The following is a 16150-nucleotide window of genomic DNA, read 5'->3' as shown; positions in this document are numbered from 1 at the left end:
ACATGTGCTTCGCGTTATTGACAAGAGCCGCTTGTGTAGTATTTTTAGCACATGACACATCTACACTCTTTTAAGTATTTATAGATATTGCTACAAAGTCAAAATTCGAGCAAACAAAACTTGACTTCTTGTTGGAATCTGCTTATAACATATAGAACAATTATAGTTAAAAATTTGGTTGATCACCTTATATATATTCAACAAAACAGTTTAGTTGCCAAGTTAAAATGGATGAGATTGAGTGTAAAGATTTTGAAATAAATAAGTGGTTGCTAAATGTTTTTGAAGCTTTAAATTTAAACTAGTTTAGTAGTTTGGTGTGTGCCAATGTATTTGGTCGGTCAAAGTGTCAAACTAGAAACATGTTTACTAGTATAATTATTATTGTTATTTAAATTTTGAATGTAAGTTGAATAACTGGAAGTGACTAGAAGTTGAAAGTGACTTGGTTGGACATAGAAATGGCCAACAAAGACCTATTTTGCCCATTTTAATCTTACTTTTAAATCGTTTGTGTTATGATTCTCTTAAATTGGTGAGTATGACTTAATAAGGTATCCAATGCCAAATTGGTTAGTGTCACTCACTACACGTCTAAACACTAAACAAATAATGATATAATATCGACTCAATTCAACTTTAATACATTGATTTTGTGCTTTTTATCAAAATCTTTGCATCTCACAAATGGTACCGCAAATAAGTTACCACAATAATGAGTATACGGTATTATAGTACAATCAACTAATTCATCGATTTTAAATTTTACGTTAGCATACTTAAAAAGTTACGATAAATCTCCCTTCACTTTCTTCCTTCATTTTAAATTCTATCGGTGATTCATATTTTTTAAAACGATTAGTTCTCACATACAAATGTAATGTACAAACATAAAAAACCATTAAAGTAATGTGTTCATATGGTTTTTTATATTTAAACATTTGCATGTGTAGATTATGTGTGGGGATATATACACACGATTTTCACATGTGTATGTTTTATAAATATATGAAATTTATTTATTTGTTTTTTAGAATGTATGAAGAGGGTAATAAATAATGCACTTCAACCATTTATACGGTTAAAGAAACGAACCCAGTTAGCTAGAATCCGACTGTGTTTCGTTTTTTTATATGCTTTTTTTCAAAACACGATATTAGAAGAATTCCTTATAAATTATGCACTATTTTCTCTTCTAATTCTCAGCCAGAACTCTTTCGTAAACTCATTTTTATTGGCTAGGAAACAAGTTGAACATTCCAAAGCATATTATACACATAAGGTATGGTGATCATAGTCTAAGGGGTATCATAAACACTATCAAAGTCAAGAAATCAACATTTGAACACTACCAAGAAAAAAAAATCATTAATTTCTTGATCTTGCAACATATTTGAAACCATTGGTTTATAATAGCCATGAATAATCTATTGAAGCAATTCTAAGCTATTTTACTCAATGAATACCATCTATTTCAATGAATGTACACTAATTAGGTTAAAAACCATCAATGACTCAAGAATGTAGTACTAGACTAAATGACTAATAAGATTAGAACTTGTTCACCTCTTCATGATTCACACACATACACTTTAACAAATAGGTTTTGTGAGTCATTTAACCCCTATCATTGACATTTATGACGTTTTGATCCAAAACTCACCATTCTTAAAATAGACTTTCGCATTACGTCAGAGGTGAGAATATCATTTTAATATAAAATAAAAGACTGCATATGTTTCTTCGACATTAAGATGATGACACCCACACATTTTCTATAGCAAAAGGTTAATAATAACTATATATTCAAATATTATACATAGTAAAATGGTACGTACATAAGTACAATATAACTTGTGATAAGATAAGAAAAATGTCAACTTGCATGTTTTTTAGGGTTACACCAACCATCATCTATGAGCATGACTTATAAAACAAGGCTTACTTTTAATAAGTCAATATGATCTTATCTCTACCGTACGTACTCGATGACCAATTCTCCTACTTCCCAACTTGTTTCACCTTTATTAATATCGATTCACTTGCAAAAACATATGAAAGTTGCACACTTGAATAAACTAAGATATTATAGATATATAACAACCAACTATATATTAGTTTAATGAAAATGTCAAGCTAATGAGTATGAGGTTATCAACTACTAGTATATTGGTTGACTTTTTTTGAAAAACCTTGGGCGTTTGATGATTACTACTTGGAATGTATATCACCTAGTTTTAGTGTAAAAATAAAAAGCATTGTGTGGTTATTGTCAAGGTGAAATTGACATTTTATTGAGATTGATAACATGTTACAATCTAACATATGAACCCTAATCTTAAGGGAGGAAGCGGCACTCTTCTAAATACCCTAAAGTACCATAGGATTCCATTACTTTCGTAATGTCACCTTATTTTTACCCTGAAGTGTTTAATTGGTGGCGTCACTTCTTTCAAGGATGTTGAACCGTTTTATATCTCTCTCCTCTTCACACACATAGCTCTCTCTCTCTCTCCCTCTCTTTCTCTCCCTCTCCCTCCCTCCCTCCCTAGTCCCTACCTCCTCCTCTCTCTCTCTCTCTCTCTCTCTCTCTAAAAGCTCCACATGTTGCCCTACCTCTCTAATGGGTTAAGCCAATGGACCTAAAGTTATAACCGCAATATATTCTAACGCTTATATTTGTTTATTTTTAACGCGGTCTTACTCAATGGTTGGTGCTTGCTTTTTCTAAATGCTTTCTTTTGTGTTTTGTATAGCAAAAACCAAAATGGAACTAGTGGTTGATTGCAACATGTTATCAATCTTGGTGTTTAGTGCAAACTAACAAAACGAATAAGAGAAATTCTAAGTGTGAAAAAATATAGTTATAAAAAAATAGCGGTTACTAGTGATTGATGACATCAATGTTTTATATGAAGACAAAATCATCATCTGTTTTTAAGTTTCTTGGCTGGATCAGTGGCATTTTGGTAAGGACGTAAGGTGAATCAAGAATACTATGACCTTACTAAAACTTTTATGATCTTTAATTTTCTCTTAACTTTATCCCAATATACATTATATTGAAATAAAATATGTTTACATGAATACACATATTTTTGAATAAATATACATACCGATGCAATAAATATTCTGACTACATCAAAATCAGCTTCTATATTTTATAGTAAAGGTAGTTTTAATCAGAAATGAGAAAAAAACTGGTGCAAAGAAAAATAAAACCTATTTACAACATTATTAATTAGAGGTGCACAAATCGGGTTTTTTCTAATACCCGGGTTCGGGTATGAAACCGGTTTCGGGTATGATCGGGTATTGGAAAATCGGGTAGGGTATTGAGGAGAAAAACTCAACTCTATGTACCCGGGTAGGGTATGATCGGGTTCGGGTATTGAACCCGGGTACGACCGGGTATTAATACCCGGCTTTGAATTTGTAATTTTTTTATACATTTTTTAATTTGTTTAAAATTTAAATTAGCTTTGTGATTTATAAAAATAATTAAACCATATTATAAAAACCATAAATCCACTTTATTACAAATTATTTACTTAGTAATATGCATTTTACAAAAACTTAAACATAAAAGTTGTGAAGTAAACATAAAAATATATTATAAAAACTCATGTATCATTTCGGGTATTAGAAAATTGGTATCGCGTATCGGGTATAACCGGGTATCGGGTATAGGGTATGACCGGGTTCGGGTATAAATCGGGTACGGTTCCGGGTACGGGTATTGAGCTCAAAAAGCATACCCTATCCATACCCTAGGGGTAGGGTCAGTTCCCGTTTCGGGTATAGAATACCCGGGTGTAAAAAAAATCGATTCCGGGTATTTTTTTCGATTCCGGTTCCGGGTACGGGTTTTTTGTGCACCTCTATTATTAATACTCTTTCTTTACAACAGAAACTCTTCCTTTTATAGCCGCAAGCCCACAACATCTATGCAGCCCATGTTTGCTAAAAAACGTCAACAACTGGAAGCCCACTTACTTCACAAGCCCATATACGTCTAAAACTAAAAGGCTATAAATAAATTCAGCTAAAATAGAGGTGCCACAAGCCCACAAAGAAAGACAACCTAAACCATAACCAAACTGGTTTGGAACTGATTATAGACGAACCGGCTTGTAACCGATTGGAATTGTAAGTTTGGAATCGTTTGGAACTTTGGACTAACGTTTCATCACTGTAAACGTTAGGCCGAAGAGTATGTGTATCTTGAACTAAATGAGCTATTCAAAAGGTCAAATGAACCATGTCATAGATAAACAAACACGACGCATTTTAAGATTTAAAAGTGCAAGCTTTATATAATTTGAATAACAAGATCCTAACTAAACATCTCCTTAACACAGACTTTCAACAAATATCATGAAAATAAGTGAAACGTTTAAAAAAAACTTTAGAATGAAAACACATAAAACAAGTTGGATCATTATAGACAAAAATTTGAAAACCCGTAAGTATCCTATTAGTCAACGAAAACAATGTACCGTAGCCTCCAAGAAGTTATGTCATGAGTAATATGTGCGTGCGACAAGTATTAAGAAAAATACTTTAAAACATAATATATTGGCTTCAACAGTATCTTATTTGTTTGTCAAACGTTGGTAAGAGTAGTAAACAAATAAAACAAGATAAGTGTTAACATTTTATGGGACATGTATATGGTGAGGGCTGATGAGTCGCATACTCGCATGCATTAGCAACAAGTGAGTGAGACACATCACTGTAACGCTAACGAAAATGATGGTTTGGTAGTCGAAAACTACAAGATAATATATGATTAAATTGATTTATAAAACGTGGCAAATTTATGTTTTAATTTGGTATATTATCCGTCTAAAACTTGTGACATTTAAGGCATCCGTTCAGAAACTTGCTTTAGGATAAAAGACTAGAGTTTGAGCATAAATGTATTAATGTAGATAGTATTTTCGTCTAGGAGAAAACGCAATAAGTTTATACAATAAGTCATGAAAAATAAAAGTCATATTTAGAAAAGGCATAAAGACCATAGTTGATACGAACTACCATTACTCTAGACGAAACTTATTTTATTGGTTCGACCAACATTAATCTGGACAAAATTCATTACACTATCTGGATCAATGTTGGTATGAACAAAGGTTGATGTGAACCGGAGACAGAACTTACGGCATCATGCATTCAATATAAACCTGGCACAAACACACTACACACATTATGAATATGTACTTGCTACAGCTTTTCCTTCAATACGCCTTATCTACTTGTATTTACTCGCAAGCATTGCATCTCAATTATAACTCTTAACGTTAAACTTGAGCCACAATATACGTATTCTGACAAGATTATAGAATAGGAGGTCACATGTTCAATCTCTTTGTAGTGTAAAATTTAGCTGGTAAAAAAAAGTAACCACCCATTTTGCACACAACAACCTACATTGACTTACTAATCAAAATAATCACTTATGAGCTTATATGGTATATGGTATTAATTCTTAAATAAATAAGTAAATTATTATATGCCATTATTGTATATTAATGTTATGATGATACAACTATTGTAGCAAACATGTACACACTATCTTGTAATACTATTTTGCCATATTTACATGACCATTTAGTATTGTCACATGCATTGCTCTACATATTTGTGATTCAAGTATTTGGTAGCTTTAAAGTTACAACATCTACATACATGTACGAGGCCTATGTGTGTATTAAATTTGGTAGTTGGATAAAGCCATAAATGCTAGCACTATTGTCCAACAGTTTCTGTAATTTCTGAAAATGAAAGAACCAACTAGCAACAACTCTCATTTAATTCTCATCAAAGAACACATTCCAATTTGCATACGTACCCCCGTGTTTACACCCTAAGTTAAAATCAATGACCAACTATTAAACTTTTTTTAATAGCGTCTGAAACTACCCCAATACCCGAGTGAACGTTTCTTAAACGGAATGTCAACTATCATATAGTGAGAAAAGCCATAAGATCTCAAACAAGAACCATCACCTCATGTCATTGGACCTGAAGACCAATTGCACCAACAATCAAACTTAAATACGTTCAACACTTCAAACTAAACCTCGCGTGACGGGTAGGAGGGGCATGCTCGTTATTGGATTACATTAATTTTGGGTCGGAACAGGACAAACTCGAGTGGAAATGAGATCAGGTTTAGGAGGGTCGTTTCAATAAAGTATTAATTCGGTTCGGGTCAAAACTAATAAAGTATTGAGTTGTCAGGAGTCGTTTTAAAAGTATAAAATATTTAAAAAATAGGTTCACCAGCAATATTATGGTGGCTAATGGCAATGTGTATAGGCAGTGAGGACCCTAACGAAAGACACGTTGTTTGTTAATAAAAGGGGTAACTTATAAGCTGATTAAAAAGGTTGAAAGTTGTAGTTAAATATATTAAAAAAGAGAAGATTTCAAAAACACTTTTTTTTTCCTTTTTGGAATTTAAGCCTCGCGACTCTATGCTTGGAACACGACTCAATGGCTCTTTTTATCTCGCTTTACGCCCATTACTTGCCCCATGACCACGCCCAAGACGCCCTGGTCACACCCGGTGAGTTTTGCCCTTTTTCGTTTACCGAACCTTGGGGGTTAAGATTTAGAGTGTAATCACTAATCGATGACAATTGACACATAACCTAACAATAACATGCAACTATATACTCATAAATTTTGTTTAATTTTATTTTATTTTTTAATTTATCCTATTATTTGCTATTTCCAACGGTCCCATAAACTAAATGGCCGCTTAATATATTAACTTATAATAAACATGCCATGATGTTGTACATTTTTAAATAAGGCTCGCATTTATTTGTTTGAAATTCGTATATCAATGATTAACATCGGTGCTTCTACAAGGACACCACGTACCTTATTGTGCAGGGCAACTTAAATGCCTACAAAATCACACGCAAATAGGTAATTAATTACTTGGGACATCATTTATCAAACTCTAAAACTCTTCATTTAACCGACTAACAAAACCCAACCACATGTGTATATATCATTGGCCAAAGACCACACACGTTCGTGATCGCAAACAACATTGGTGAATGGTGACCCGGTTCTGGAGAACAATATCTAAAGACTCACTATGAAAAAAACTCTCTGGCTCATACACGACAATTTTATTTTTATTTGTCATGAATACTGGGGGGGGGGGTGTTAGCGAAAGTCATGATATTACCGCTAAAGCACTACTTCTTTAGTCAAACTCTGCACTCTTGTAATTTAAAGCTGAATTCTACTTTCAAATCCATCCAACCAGTATATTGCAAGATTTGAATCGTCAAACTCTAAAAAAAAGCACGTATTACACCACCAAATATGATTAGACCAAATTTCTTTCGGAAAACTATTACTCGTACCTTGTTTCCAATCTTATCTATATTCTTTAGGTTTAAAACTTAACATGAAATTTTATGCTGAAATAAAACATGTTCATTCAAAAAAATAAAAAAAGTGAAATGGTTAATTCACTCAAAATAGTTAGATGCTTGAGACTTTGTAATATTTTGCTAAATGGGGTACATGTTTTTATAATACTTTTTATACTTATACATGAGTTATAATTTCATAAAATAACCATTATGATTTATGAATAATTGAATAGGGATATTATGCTTTTATCAATTAATATTTTATTCAACACTTCAATAATAAGAAGAAGAAAATGTAACGCATGCAATTAGCTAAATATGTGACGATAACACACCAAGTCACCAACCAAATTATCCACCATTAATATTTTCTATAATTTTTATAGAAGTAGTGTAATCATATTAAACTTTGGGACATTTATTTTTTGTTGTTTAAGGAGAGGTTTGTTTTTTATGAACGGCGAATATTTGTCAATAAGAAGATGTTTGTTAACGCACGACATCCTTTTTAATATCTTATTACATGAATATATGAATTTTATTTGGGGGTAAATTTGCATATAAGTAGAACGAAAATTAAAATATGTTTTTAACACAATTAAAGTTTAAGAGATAGGTGTGAAAATATCATAGCATGATGCCAAACAAATCAACTGTTGCACAAATAACTTTCAAATAGACATTCAAATATGTAGTTGACACTTGACCCAACAAGAGTGATCGATGCATTAAACGTTTAATCGTACTCATATAACTTTTCACAAATAATAATAATAATAATAAAAATAATAATATGTAGAAACTTGTTACCTTAAATTACATATTTTTTATAAACTATCGTTGTCGTTGTTGAGAAGCGGATTTTATCCACTCCAGCTATGAATTTCTACGTTTATGATACCAACTGCTATACCATAAAAACGAGAAGTGTTGAATATCACCAACCCCCCCCCCCCCCTCCGATGTCGTTTATTCAAGTAATTTGTGCCATTTCTTAATCACCAAATCCCCACCAAACCATGAACAAGACAAACTCACTAACGACTTTCTTTTTATTCTACACTTTGAATCTATCAAGCCCCTCCATCAACGAACCAGGAGATCTATCAACAGGAATTGGCATGCAAACTACCCGAGCCAAGCAGCCACTAGATTCCAAATACGAATAGCCAACGAACAACGACCTAACAAGTGATCTATTGATTCGCTTTCAACATTACACCAAGGACATAAACAAAGAAGGAATATCCATTATCCAACCCTTTATCTTCCAAATAAATAATACTGATTACTTATTATATTAACTCATCTGTAAATACTCTGCACTATTTCTCTGCAAATTCGATTTTAACAATTCAAATCACGACATTTATGTTAACCGAAAATAATACTGACAAAGTGACAATATAACCGAATAATCGACCAGTAATCCAAATGACCGTTAAACATTTAGAGATTTTTATGATATTATTATTAATATATTTTTAATATTAATAAAGAAAGCAAATATCATGTGAGTGGGTTTACGTGTGTGTGACAAGAACCACCCTGTAACTCTGTAAGTAACTTTATATAATGAACTAAAGATGATAGATATATCATATGGCCATGGCTCACACCTCTCCACCAAATTAAGCTGCTACTGCCTGCACTGCAGTCAATTTTTGTGGGCCCCACTACATCATTAACTACCCGACCCGAATCCCACCATTACCATAATAATAATAATAATATCTTTCAATTTATTCAATTGTAAGTTGTAACACAATACACAGATCCATGATCCATCATCTATAGGTGTCCTATGTTAATATTTGCTTACAGACAGTGTGATGTGTATGTGTTACATATGTAACAACATTTGATTTCAGTTCATTCATATGATGGCTACTTCTTCTTCTTCTTCTTCACTATCTCCTCATCTTCGTTCACACCAACCTTTCACTCCTGTAAGTATATATTTTGATTCTTTTGGTTTTTGTTAGTTTACACTCGGACAGTCGTTTTGACATAAAACTTTTTACGTTACTTGGTCAGAACGGCAGTTTGAACAATATTATTATGATGGTTGTTTTGATATATTGTTGGGTAAACTTTGAAAACTATTGTTCAGAACTGTCGTTTAACCGGTATCTGGACAAGCGACAGTTCGCAAAACACTAAGACGGTCGTTTTGAACATAAAAATAACACTTTGAAAATTATTTGGTCAGAACATATGGTTAAATAATATTCGGAAGGTTATTCTGGTCATTGAGGGTCAAACTTTTAAAACTATTGGTTAGAATAGCCGTTTGGGTAATATCTAGATGACCGTTTTGACAACAGACAGAAAACTTTTAAAATCTCAGTCAAAATGGTCATCCGGATAAACAAACACAGTTTTGAATAAAAAAAAAGTCAAATTATGAAAATTATTGGTCAGAATGACGGTTTGTATAATATTCTGACGGTCCAATCACTTAAGTTCAAATTTTGAATAATACTGTTTTGATCATATACGGTCAAACTTTAAATTTTTTTGTCAAAACAATCGTTTGACCTCTATCCAGACGGCCATTTGAAAAGGTGTGGGATTAGATGTCAGGCGGTGTGTGTATATATAGTTGGCCGCAACGCGACTCGTGATAATAACTTTCATGTTCATGTTTTCAGATTCAGGAATGTGAAAGAGAAGGGAAAGAAGAAGATGAATCATGTGAACAAAACAGTGTAAAAGCTACACCAAGTGATTACTCCGAAACCAGCAAAGAATCGTATTATGTTCATCAACCGACTCCTCTCCACCAAAACTCCAAATCCACCGGCAAACCGTCAAAAAAGAGATCCGAATCACGCGATTTGGACGACCGTGGAGTGTCGTGCAACAAATGCCGACCGGGCGTCCGAGAAAAATTCTCGGTCGTCATTCCACTCGACACTTCAACCGTCGGGCGTCACTCCAACGCTAGCCCGAACGGGTTATTCAAATCAATTTTTTCATCTCTAGTGAAAAAAAGCCCGAGATCCTCGTCATCGGCCTCGGAGACCGAGGGTCCCGGGTTGACTCCGGTATAGTTAAACTCTTAAGTGTGTATATAATGGTGTAGATAATAATATTGTATAATATATATATTATTATATTATACGTAACTCATATTCACATAATACTACCTCTAACAGTCTACTAATTACATTGTGTCTAATATGTCCCCGGAAAGGAGGACCAATGGAAGGCTGCGGTAGCGGAACTTTCTCATAAACTCATCCCAGCTACCAAAAAGCGCGACGAAGCGATTCTAGAAGCGTCTAAGTTAAAATTCTCGATGTCCGAACTCGAAAAGAAGCTCAACAAACTCGAAATGTATTGTCATAACCTAAAAACCCGACTCGATGATTGCGCAAATAAAACCGCCACGAAACACGAACCGATTAAGATTGGGAACCACGATCGAGTGATCGAGCATTTCTTGGTCTCGGTATCAGAGTCCCGATCGTCAATGAGGCATCTTAGTCGGTCGTTAACCGTTCAACTCCCGCAAATAGATGGTGGGAAGCTATACGCTCGTATACAATTACTCCTCCAACCGTATGAAATCAAAATATCCGCGTCAACAAACCCCGAGAGTTATTGTTATGTATCTCGAAGCTCTTTTAAACCGGGCGTTTTTCGAAGATTTTGAATCGGTCGGGTTTCAAAAATCCGGGTCGAATCGGACCCTAAACCCGATCCAAAAGTGTGAGGAGAATTTCAAATGTTTTATGAGATTAAAAGAGTTAAGTTGGGAAGAGGTTTTAAGCAAAGGGACTAAACAGTTTAGTGAGGAGTTTAGTAAGTTTTGTGACCGGAAGATGAGTGAAGTTGTTAGCATGTTGGGGTGGACCCGGGCTTGGCCCGAACTGCTTTTGCAAGCCTTTTTTGGTGCGTCTAAAGCGGTTTGGTTGGTTCACCTTTTGGCTAATTCGGTTCATCCGGGACTACCTATTTTTAGAGTGGATAAAGGGGTTCGGTTCGATTCAGTTTACATGGAGGATATGGGTGGGGACAAGGTTAAGAAGTTTATGTCGCCTACGGTTCGAGTCATGGTTGAGCCCGGGTTCTATATATATTGGAATGTGGTTAAGTGCAAGGTCATAAGCAAGTACCATAATTCCAATGTTTATTCAAGTGATAATTCCAATGTTTATTCAAGTGATAAAACTTTATGAATGATCAATTTGTTTGTATGTTTGAATAGTGATTGGAATAGTGATTATGGTTTGCCTTTTGGGGTTTATTGGGTCAACTAAAAAGTTATTTTGTTTTTTTTAATTTGGTTTTTGTGTTGCATAGTGAAAAGGGTGTATGTTCCTTGTTGGATTTTGTCTTGCACATTTGTTTTTGTTGATGATGAGTTTAGGGGGCCTTTAACTAGGAGAGAATAAGCTATAAAGTGCTTTAATATGGAATCCAAAATACAGTGATATGATTGTGGTTTTTCTATTGGACTTTTTGAGAAGTTTGACTTGGTTTATTTTGATTCATTGATTGTCTTTTCTTTTAGAGTGAAATTGTACATTGTTTAAAGAAAGATAAGAAAGATCCCTTTTTCTTATCATAGAAATGAAACATAATGACAAATATGGTACTTGTGTCCATTCCAGAATGTTGGTTTTTTAACTTTTAATTTGAACACATGGTAAAAATCACACCAATACTATTTAAATTTTAAACAATGGTTTTAAAAATGTTATTCAAGAGGTTAAAGACATGTTTAAAAGCAAATGTTAGCTTTTCTCTTTTTATATAAACTAGGAAGATAGAAGTCGCGTGCTGTTGCGGCCTGCGGGTGTAAAACCTTTCGGTTGATGTAGTCGCTATAATAAAACAAAGAGAAAAGTAAAGCTATAGTTGTAATATAACCAAACGGAAGAGAAGTGACGCAAAAAGGTATGGAAACATGTTTGATTCGTTGTTAATTTGGCAGGAATTCAGTGCACCGTAACTCACTATATTAAATGAAAACCAAAATGGAAAAAGAAAGTCGCGTTAAGATTTTTAAGATAAAGAACGTTCTCAAATAAAAATCAAATTGAGTTATATTTAAATATGTTAAAAACGTATATTATTTAAAACATAAGAGTAAATTTAAAGTTTAAACACCAGATAATATTAGTGTAAATCATGTGGACCCCTCATGTTTAGCCACGTGGACCGATGGAAACTTGTCATTGTTTTTTTAAACAATGTTAGGAACCATTCCAATATTCGAGTGAGTCTTTTTGAGACGGAATGTCAAATATTTATATCGATGTTGATGCTCCAAGTCTGACTCATCTAGGAAACCATTGAGAAAACCTACCACAGTGGAAAACTCTTTTGAGTCATGTTTTGAACATGAGATTATAAAATTTCAAGCCTTAACCATCACTTACATGTCATTAGAACAGAAGACCAACCGTAAAATCTTATCACTATTCATGCAAAACTCTTAAATGACTTTGGCATCCAATCTTAAGAACTACAAACATGTGTGATGTGTTTTCCCTTAAAACACTTTGCTTAAGAGCATCCACAACAACAAACTTATCCAAACCGCCACATAATCGCCACATCATATTCCAAACTTTTTCTCAAAATCTTCATTTTATTACACAACAACAAACCTCTACAAACTAAGACATCATCACCTACTACCTCATATTTAATCAATTTAAAATACTTTTTACAACATATTAACTTTTATAGTTAATCAATTAATATTAATCTTATATCTATATATCATACCCAAAGGCCAAAAACCTATATTGGAATCTTGTTAATGTGTGTATTGGATAAGATAGAGGACTAGGAATATCATGTACATGTGCTTCGATATTTGTCCACCTTTGTATCTTACTTGATTGTATTTTTGTACATTTGCTACACCTTTTGTTTTATTTAGTGGTTTAGTAAGATATACACTTGAATTTTAACTATATATATTTTTTTATTTTTGGAAAATAATAATAATAAGTTTTTCTAGTGGGGTCTTGTAGAGAAAGACGTGTCAAGCCCATTGGGAACAACCCTGCTGTTAAAGGACCCAAAGGCTTTGTTAAAGAACGTGACTTTCGGTTTCAAACTTTATTGTCAACTATTTGGATATTAGTTCTTCCATGTGTAGATGATATTAAGTTTTATGTGTGTAAATATATGTTTGATAAGCTGTTAAATACATGTATGCACATATAAAAAGGTTTAATCAAAATTAGTGTCATAAAAGTTTTGTAATTATTAGTAACAAAATAGGCGCAACATAAGTTAATATATGATGGACAACATATTCAAGAGCTATATGTCACGGATCAAATATTTGAAAATCGAGATGCTTGATTTGTGTTGAAATGCTTGGGTTTGTTGGCTCGTCCCGGACTTCATTGGGCACGGCCTTAACAGGAAAGAAGGCGTACATGCCTAGTTATGCTTGCACGACGAACGCATCGCTGGTTGCAAGCTGTTGCCACTCGCCTGACGAGTCCAAGGCAGGACGAAACCAACAGACCTTGGTCATGAGCAGACCGATTAGCTGGCCTTCGAGCGTCACACAGAGTCTGGGAGGATGGCTCCGTGACATAGAGGAAGAGGACTCATTTAGAGCATTCTCAACCCATTCTTTAAAGTTGTCAAACCCATATAATTGAAGGTAAATTTTAAGAAAACCATCAAAATCACCTCTCCAATCCATTCCCTATTATATGGATGAGTTATATGACAACCAAGGTAAAAACCTAAATATAGGGACTCACTTTTAATCCATACCATATAATAAATCACTTATCTCCCAATCACCATTTACTATATAACAAAACAAAAGAGAAAAAAAATAATAAAGAATTAATTTATGGATATGAATAGGGAATAGAATGTGAACCATTTTGAAAAATGATGGATAAATTTATGGAATGATGTTTTTTAGCTAAATTATAGAGAAAAATATGTGGAATGGCCTGAGAATGCTCTTATACAATAACGTATAACATCAATCTGTAAATTGTGTTGCGTTAGATGTATTTGGATGACGGGTTCAATGGATAACGGGGATGGAATAGCGGATAACTTGACCTACAAACGAGAAAAGGTTACTAAAAAGATAAGATAACCTAGGGTTGACCCGACACAATGTAAAATGTGCATAGGGTTGACTTGAGACGAGTAGCGTTTCATGAGAATAACAAAGAATCAAAAATGATGGAAACCATGTAGTTCATTCACTACCTCGTTTATCACCTTTTTATGGCAAGGAATGAAAATGTCAAAGTCAAAGTAATGGAATATCTTTGTGTTGTACAATAGTCATTACGGTTACGGGCAAAAAAACAAAATGTGTGAAATGTTTTTTCAGTTTTAGATGATAAAGTATGCTTTTTTTTTCTTGTTAGCTTGGTCACTTAACTAGTTAACTTAATGTTCACTTTATACTTATGTGTAAAAAGTGTCTTTATAGAAGTAATTTATGTTTCATGCACCGGATGTTAAACCAAAGCACTTGTATGTATCCAGTATCCGCACTGGTTATTTCAGTTTTTATATATCTAATAAAAAAAAGGTTGACGGGTTATAAATTTCAACCACAAATAAAAATAATTTACGGATTGTTTGTTGATTAATTTGAAAATCTTGTTGAGTTTGACATGCGACAGAAGGGACTTACTATACTACTTAAGCATATTATAATATCTGAAATAAACTACACAAGGCAGGCCGAAGGTCTCACAAAATTTATAAAATGCACGACATAGCTATCATGTTTCAATTACTATATGGCATGTCGATGCACAATATAACATCCTAACTTACTCTACGGCTTGTCAACTTACTCTACGACTGCATGGTTCTACCCTTTGTTATCTGCACAATTAAGATCAATTAACCTAGTTAATCACACATAAGTTAGAATATGATGCAAAACATAAAACCGTCTGATAAAATAATTTTATTTTGTAACCACCTTTCACAAATACATGTTGCATTGTTGCGTGTATCACCGTTCCGAAAATCCCATACTAATTTTTTCGTAATTTCTCTTATACTTTTTAACTATTATTATATACTAAGAAAAGCCTCATATGCTTACGGTAAAGGCCTTGCTTAGAATTTAAACAAAATGTTATAACTCTTAATTGAGTAGCCCAATTTTTTTCTTAAGACCCTTCTTATGGCACTATAAACTGGTTACAGAGTCTTTATAAGAAAAATATGTTAACCATGACTTAGTTCCTGAAAGAGATGAAGAATCATAAATCTTAAGTTGGACCAAAACTTAATTTAAAAGAAATAATGGGCTTAAGAAATAAGTGTGGCCGTGTGGGCTTTTTGTATGTTTTGAGGGTGGGCCTGGAAAGAGGTGAGGGCAATTGGGCAAGTCACAAGTTGGTAACTTATTTGCCCGTTTTTGCTATTGCCTTGCTTATTTTAAAGATTTTTTTTCTTTCTTTTGTCAAAGTTTAATAATCACAATACAAGTATACAACCCCTAAAAATTTGTTTATTTTTTGCGGTCAATGTATGATTACTTGATTAGGCATCATAAAATACTATTTCTACAATGGTATGATCATATATGAAAAAATAGAAGAATAATTACATTTTACACGTCTTAACACTTCAACAAAACCACAACCCTAGTTGAATGGTTGTGTTTCTCATATTCTCAAACTGAACATCGTTTAACATGACTTGACTCAGCTCGTTTACATCCCTTACTAAGGCGCATCTGCGCATGGTTGTAAAAATTGCACATGAGCACC

General features: G+C 33.5%; 1 pseudogene across 1 annotated transcript; it reads left to right on the top strand.

The window, feature by feature from the left end:
• The first annotated feature begins 8908 nt into the window (after positions 1-8908).
• LOC143625356 (IRK-interacting protein-like) lies at positions 8909-11590 on the top strand (annotated as a pseudogene). The gene is made up of 3 exons (XR_013152262.1): positions 8909-9352; positions 10058-10453; positions 10603-11590. The product of XR_013152262.1 is annotated as an IRK-interacting protein-like (transcript).
• The last annotated feature ends 4560 nt before the right edge of the window (positions 11591-16150 follow it).

The sequence above is a fragment of the Bidens hawaiensis genome, unplaced genomic scaffold, assembly GCF_021521415.1.
Source record: "Bidens hawaiensis isolate Kalapana, Puna unplaced genomic scaffold, B.hawaiensis_p1.1 tig00004105_1, whole genome shotgun sequence".
Taxonomy (NCBI): Eukaryota; Viridiplantae; Streptophyta; class Magnoliopsida; order Asterales; family Asteraceae; genus Bidens; species Bidens hawaiensis.
This window is presented reverse-complemented; position numbering and strand designations above follow the sequence as displayed.